We start from the raw sequence: 7,929 nt of genomic DNA, 5'->3' as shown, positions 1-7,929 counted from the left end.
TGACTGGGATTGCCCTGTTTAACTCTGCAGTACAGGCCAAGGTAGGGGAAGATCCCTTAGAGTGGTACAGATGCAGAGTGTGTGTTGCAGGTGTTCTGAAGCTGCTGAGAAATGCGAGGTCACTGGGAAGGTGCCATAAAGGACGAGCAGAGTAGTTTTCCAGGGGTGCCAAGTCCTGAATCCTCTTGTAAGGGATATCCTGTCCAGGTGCTTTCCAACAGTGCTTCAGTGGGAGCAAGGAGCATCCCTTTTCCCCCAAGTTTAGAGGATGGGGCAAATGAGGAAGGGGCTGGCCTTGTGGAAATGCCACTGAACTTCTACATGCTGCTCAAAGGCAGGAAAGAAGTAACCACAGGAAAAAGCAAGATTTGCTTATGTGAGGAATGATACAACCACTACAACACTGACTTTGTAAAGCACCATAACAAAGATTTCTGCCACTGACTCAGCTGAAGGAAGTGAGATTCATGGAATGTGTCCTCTTTCTCTTGAATGCCTGAGATTGGCTATAAATCAAGCAGGTTTTCTTCAGGATGGACCAAAATGATTATGAGGATCCATTACAGTATAGGCTCAGCTGTGTCACAGAAAAAACTCTTTCTTATCTAATACCTTCTGGGGCTGCTCTGAACAGAGTGGCCAGAACTGTGCAACTTGCAAAGTGCCTGAAAATGTAATGATCTAATGACGCCAGAAGAAGCTGAAAATGAAAGAATAGCCAACTGCTGTCTGCTGTTGCTGCTGTGATGAACACAGTTCTTCATGAAACAACATAGTGTAAATTATTTCAAAATGCCACATAACAATAAGATCCTTCCTAGTGATTCTTTCAAAAAGCAAATTTCCAAGAAAATTCAGAACCCAACAGTATTTAATGAGAAGCCCCAGATACTGAATTGGAGAAAAATTGGTTGACTACATGTTAAAAATCAGATAAAATTGAGACATAAAAGATTTTTTCTTCAGCTATTACCAAACCATCTGAAACTGACAAAATAAAACTTAAAAATTCTATTCAATAAACCAAGTAAGTTTTCTGACTTTATACTCTTTTTTTGGGAGTTTAAAATACTGCGCCTGATTTTAATTCAATCTTCTTCAAAACAGGTGGAATCATTACTAAATTCAAATTAATGCTAGAATTTCAGAGTGGGTTACTTTGTGGGATACCTAGAGCAGCTCTCTCGACCTACACTTTCTGAAGTGAAGTTTCAGATGAATACTGAGTGTTATAACTTGAGCTCAGTGTGGCTGCAGCTGCACAGGCTTTTCACACCAAGTATGAACCAAATGGCATTTGTCTGTTAGCTGTGTTAGGCTTTAGCCATAACACCACAGCACCAAATTGCTTTGTTTAACTTGCAGATAGGGAGTGCAATGAATGTGTTAATGGTGCTCATCAGTATCTTCGATCAAGTTTTGAATTTTATGTTATCTGCAACTATGTGTTGTACAGAGAGGGATTTTACCTAAGTATATAAATACCTGAAGAGAGGATGCAAAGGGGATGGAACCAGGCTCTTTTCAGTGCTGCTCACTGACAGGACAAGAGGCACAAACTGAAAGACAGCTGGTTCCAGGTGAACATTAGGAAGTACTTTTTCACTGTGACAGTGACTGAGCACTGACACAGGTTGCTTAAGGAGGTTTTGAAGTCTTCATCCTTGGAAATATGTAAAAGCCATCTGGACATGGTTTTGGTGGGTCTTGAGCAGGGAAGTTTGTCCAGATGACCTGCAGAGGTCTTCTCCAGCCTCAACCATTCTGTGCATCTGAAATGTTAATACATTCTGTGACACATGAGGTGTTGTATATGCTGGCAAGGAAGCTAAATTTTTCATTGCTGACTTCTGCAGTATTGTGATACAGCTGTAGAGAAAAACTGTGAAATGCTAACAGAAAGTGAATTCACAACCAGTGATATTTTCTTGTTGTATGTATTACGTTTAAATTTTCTACCCAGTTCCCCCATTTTCAGTATGCTTTTAGTGCATGATCATTCTCCATTTGCTGCCAGCTGGGACATAACAATTGCTATTTATGTTACATACAGAAATAAAAGGACTAAGGATTATAGAATTTTACTGATAACAAGTTTAAGTTAGTTTTAGGTTCTCAGAGCTTATAGTACATACTTGTCTTAGCTCCACTACTTTAAGCAGTCTGAAAATTTAAAGGTATTTTATTAGTTTTCACTTTCATCGCTAGCTTGAAATACTAGTAGGGGGCAGGAGAGAAAAAAGCTTTGATTCTACAGCATAGATTGACTGGGAAACTGTGGTGCACATTGCGCATTTCAAAAAGCACATATAGCACTCAGAACAGGCTTTGTCTTAAATAAAGCATTGTTCTTGTAATCTGATGAGAGGTGAGGGGGAAGCAGGGGAAGAAAAGGAAGGATGTGGTGGATATTGTATTCCTGGCTTGAATTTTAGTATTTGTTTTCCACTTCTGTTGTCTACCAGCTAACCCAAGGATGTGTCAGATTATTTTACATTTCCTCTTGGAATTTTTTTCTCCATTGTTTCTTGTAAGTTTCTTGTTCACAATTGAAAGTCTTTTATAATTTTCACTGTTTGGCATAGTCTCCTGCTCTCTGGTAGTCAGGCAGATCTTGGATCCTGTGGCAGAACAGATCTGCTAAAACATGTTTTTTTATTATTTTTCTAGACTTCATTCAGTTTCTAGGTTCAAGGACAAATTAACTTATGTTTGTTCAACAGATAGGACAAAGTCAGAGCTAATGCCAGTTCTTTTCAAGTATATTTTGGACTGCTGCCCTTCTCTTACATGTAAAGACCAAAAATACAAGCTGAAGTGAAAAATAAAGTTAGTCTGACTAATGAATACACAATCTTAAATTCATCCCTTGTGCAAATGACTCAAAATTATGCTGTGATAAAAAAAAGAAACATCTGATGTTACAGTTTCATGGAATTCAAGAGTAATACGCACAGTTTAATTTTACCCAATTCCTTTATGAAAGAAGTGCGTAGGGTGCATTTTTTTAAAATATATGTCCTTTAGTTAGGTTGTGATTTAACTTTTTTCACTCTCTAGGTAATTTTCTGGACACCTAGATAAAATTACCAGGCCTACAACTTGATTTGAAGAATACTGTCTGTTACAGAAATGGGGTTGAGAGGGATTCTCATAGTTCTCCCACCCTAAGTTAAGGAAAGCTTTCCTTAACCAGGATTAGTTATCCAGAGTAGAGGTAAAAAAAATCTAATCCGGTTGCAGCATAAGTATACTGGAGAGATACTTGCCTTAACAGCAATAAGTTATGAGGATTTTCATAACTTGTTATGAAAACATAACAAGTTTCCCAAAAATGTTAAGCTTCTAAATCCAACATTAAACTTCTAAGTAAGCTGTTTCTCAAAACTGCTGAACCTGCAGCAGTTCCCATTGAATGCTCAGGCTTGTAAATGCATGGCCGAGAGGCACGATGGCAATATCAAAGGGGAAAGGCGGTTGCTTTAAAAAAAACTGGCACAGTATGCTTTTATAATAGACAGCTACACTCCACTGTTTACACCACTAAAGTTGAAATATTTGTTTTACAGACAGCAAAACTGAGCTCACATGCAAAAGATTTATCTCGCATCCTACTAATGAAGGAAATAGTATCTAAAATTTGGAAAGTTAATAGTGGCACATTTCGGTTAGAAAGCTACTCTAAGAAAGTAGCACTAAATTCCCTAGCTTGTTTTTCCTGAATAAAGAAAAAAAATCTGCAGTTAGGGAACTGACTTAAAATATGTCGCATCTTATTAGTGCAGATTATTTACTCTTGGTAGAGGAGATGGGCATATCCTACTGAAGCCATAAAAGAACTAAGTGAAAGGCTATACCGAGAAATTTGTACAGTAGGTCTTAGAATGGCTTCAAACAACCTGGACATTGCAGTACAGTACGCCTTTTAAACAGCTCCATTTTTAATCTCCACAAAGTTTGAATTAAAATGCAGCAGAATAATTAACCCCCCCCCCCCCCCCCAAGTTCTCCCAAAGCTGAGTTTTGGAACGTCAGGCTCCACGCAATGGTTTCACGGGCACAGGCTGCGCTCTGGCGGTCAGAGCAGCAATAGCTACCGAGGTCATTGCTGCTCTAAGCTGAGCCGGAGGAGCTGCCTCCACCGGTCTGCCTTACAAATTCCCCACGGTTCTGCCAAATAGTAATTGTCTGTTAATGTGCTGTAAGTCTTCATGTAATTTGGGACAGGAGCTTCGTCTCCTTGTCTTTAGATTTAGACAATCGAGAGTAAACGTCAGTGAGTAAAAAAATATCTGCACTCTTTCTTATACTGCTTCAATATTCCTGTTTCTGGAGTGTTCCAGTATCAAGAAATGAAAAGAAATACTGAGAACATAACAGGAGTGCCATTTGTCGATAAAACTAACATCTTTTCCTTATATAATTTTGCAAAACTCTTTAAGTTGCATTCAACTACATTTTACTTTCTGAAGTCTTATTGTTAATATATAGAAAACTTAAATAAATTATTGTGGTAATACGTTAGCAAAGACTGTGACACTTCACTATGGGCCTAAGGGATTTCTTTTCTTTCTACGTTCCCTGACCAAACCACTGAAAGGAATTAGTGTTGCTACTTCTGAGAATAATTTTACTCCTGTAACCATTCCTGTATTAATACATTTTTCTGGTGTCATGTTCTTTCTTGGTAAATGCAAGTATTACTCTAGGCATTTGGCTTGATGCCTTCATTGCTTTAGAAACTGTTTTGAGATTGACTTTCTGATTAGCATAATTATGCTCATTTTTTATTCTTGGTTTACTTGCCAAATACAAAGTTACTTCCTGCTTGTTCGTGCTTTGTAAGTTATATGTTAGTCATAGAAAGGTTGTTTTTCATGGCAAGATGGCAATGATACATGATTAAAAGAAGTATTATTGGTGTAATGCCCTGCAATTCTACCCCATCTTCTGGAATCAAAATGTGCTGAAAAGATTTGAACATGTTTGATTTCAAGTAGCTTCTTTCTTACAATCATAACATCTTTCTAACACCATGAGGAGTAATAATCTCTTTGCAAACAAACAACTAATAATATTTGCCTCCTCCAGCATAATTACCTGATACCAGACTTTGTCCAGGGATGTATGAGCTCCATATAATTAGAGCTATATTAGAAATTGCTAGTTCATAGTGTAGTGCTTTGGATCATATGGTAACCAAACCTTAAAAAAAGAAGTGATGAGTTTAAAAAAAACTACAAGAGCTTTACTCTTGAGGAAGGAAAACACTCAATATAAAAAAAAGATTCTCGCAGATGGAGATGGATATCACGCATTGTTGATATTTATTTATAAATCAAATTTAAAGTTTTCATTAATCCCAGATGACCCAGGTCGTCTCTACTTGAGAAGGCATTTATTGCCACTTTGGTAGTCAGCTAAGGGGCCAGGATGGTTTGGTGGCACTACAGCCTGTTCACTCAGTACCATGAGAGAGCCCAAATCTCGTGACTTTAGACAGACTACAAGTGCCATTCAAACACTCTTTGGTGAATGACCTCTTGGTGCACCAATGACAAGACGGAGAACAAAGTTTCTGTAAATTCCAGGTATTGAACAGATTATACTGAGGGATAAAGCTGTAACATACATTCTGAATCCTTTCAGAATTTCAGTATTCCAGTACTCTACCATTACTTTATTAGTATATACTAATATACTGTGTATTGTAATACAATATCATTATAGAAGAAACTGTACAATTTCCTCTGTAGACATAAATATTTGCTGGAACAAAGTCTTCTTGAGAAAAACACCATTAAAGAGTTCTCAAACAATTCAGTGTCAATAAGACAAGATAATACTTTTCTATAAAGAGTTGCTTTAAAGCAATAACCTTATAAACTAAAAGATTAATAAATATGAAGGTAACTGGAAGAATAAATCCCATATATAGCTAATACATATTGACTCTTTGCCACGTGGGCAAGCATGCTGTGCAGGCACAGACCATCATTTACATCTTTCTGTAAGACCTTTCTGTACATCTTTATCATGCTACTGACACAGTAATGTGTGAGCTCAGCCCCCTGCCAGATAAAATGTCAGCAAGAAGACTTATTGAATGCACTAACTTATTAGCTGAAAAGATTAAATAGAGCATTCAGCTCAAGCTTTATAATTAAAGCACATAAATACACACAGAGACACAAATCACTCTGTTTCCTATGCTACAAATTTTGAATCATGCAGTAGCTGAAGTTTTCCAAGTATATCTTCAAATGTGTGGGACATAAATTTTGGGGGCACAGATGCTCTTATGTACCTCCCTCCCCCTCGTATCATATGAGGAACTTTTAGTACTGTTAGTAGCATTTTATACAGCAAATAATAGCAAATTTATACAGCACTACAGGTGTTATGCATAGCAATCTAACCACAAAAAGATTGTGTGTTTTGCTGTCTTTTAGAATTAGGCTTGCAATCTTTTAAACAAGAAGCCTAAGGCATAGAAATTCAGCAAGTGTTTTTGAATATGTAGACATCACTTCTAGCCATGTGTGCAAGGGTGCAGATTGTTGGAGGCTATTCTGATAGTCAGTTGCCTTGTCCCATAGTCTGTTTGGTCTGGATGAATACCTATGGGCCTCATCTGTCAATCACCTCATAGACAGAAGTGTATTTAAGGGCAAACCTTGCTTATTTGTACAGAAGGAAAGCTCCCCAAGCCATCTCAAAATTAAGTAACATAATTAGACATTGGATAACAGCAGCTATTCTAACTACAGCATGACCAGTGCATCACTTTTCTTCCCAACTACATCTTTCCTCCCTAGAAAGCTGCATTTTCTGATTTATTGTGCTGCCTGTTATTTCTTAAAGTCAATATATTTAAAAATAGGACTTTAGAAGGTATCCTGATTCTGAGCTAAAACTCTCCCTCATATTACTTATTGCAGAATCCTAAATATTAGCAGATCTGATGTACATGTCTCTTCATTATGTCTTAGAATGCTTCTTGCTGAGACTTTCCTCTGTGCTACTGTCAGAAGCAGAAGTTTACACCTTAGCATTCTTTAGGGCACAGTTTTAGCAACACCATATTGTAATTACTAGTATTATCACTTTTTCACTTCTTTCCATTTTTTTGTTATTTTATGTAATTTTAAACAGAAAACTGCACTCTACCTCTCCCCTTTCATAACAAAGACATTTTGGTACAGGACAGTATGAAGATGCTACCTTGTTACTGACAATAAATATAGCACAGCATCAGGCTATACACAGGAGTTAAGAGGTAAAATATTATCACGCTATGTCAGTACAAAGGTGTAGTGATTTTTCTTAAGGTGCTGTAGTACAGGACAAATAGCAAGCATAAAGGGGCATAGTAAGCTTGCAGCACAGCTAATATTTTGTAATACTGTAAATAGATAGACTATAAACATTCATTGCAATGTACAAATTTCATCCAGTACTCCAGGTCCTGAGTTTTGACTTCCAGGACATCTGAACAATTTTAGATTTTAATATAATATTGTAAGTTATCATATTTCTCATTCTTTATGCTTTTATGTACTGAAGAAAAGAATAATGTAATATTTTTGATCATGTATTTCTGAAATAAAGGTGGAGATTTTTCTTGATTGGTTAAGATTTACATTGAAAACAAAGTCCAGTTGTATATTAGCTGAGAGCCATCACACTTCTGAAGATACCTGAAATATCTTCATTTTGTTGCCTATTCCTGACAGCAAAAGTGCAATGAGAGCTCTGGACAAGCTAATTTAAAGTGGAAGCCCTTGGCTTAGAAGCATTTTCAGATGCAAAGGTGATGCAAACACAGAAGATAGCAAAGTACATGTATATCAAGTCCTGTGAGAATTGCAATTGTACTGGTTTGAACAGCAAAACCAGTGAGACTTCAAGTCAGTAATACAATTTTTA

This window comes from Cinclus cinclus, chromosome 5, assembly GCF_963662255.1.
Source record: "Cinclus cinclus chromosome 5, bCinCin1.1, whole genome shotgun sequence".
Classification (NCBI taxonomy): domain Eukaryota; kingdom Metazoa; phylum Chordata; class Aves; order Passeriformes; family Cinclidae; genus Cinclus; species Cinclus cinclus.
The sequence above is the reverse complement of the archived record's forward strand: the minus strand, read 5'-3'. Positions refer to the sequence as shown.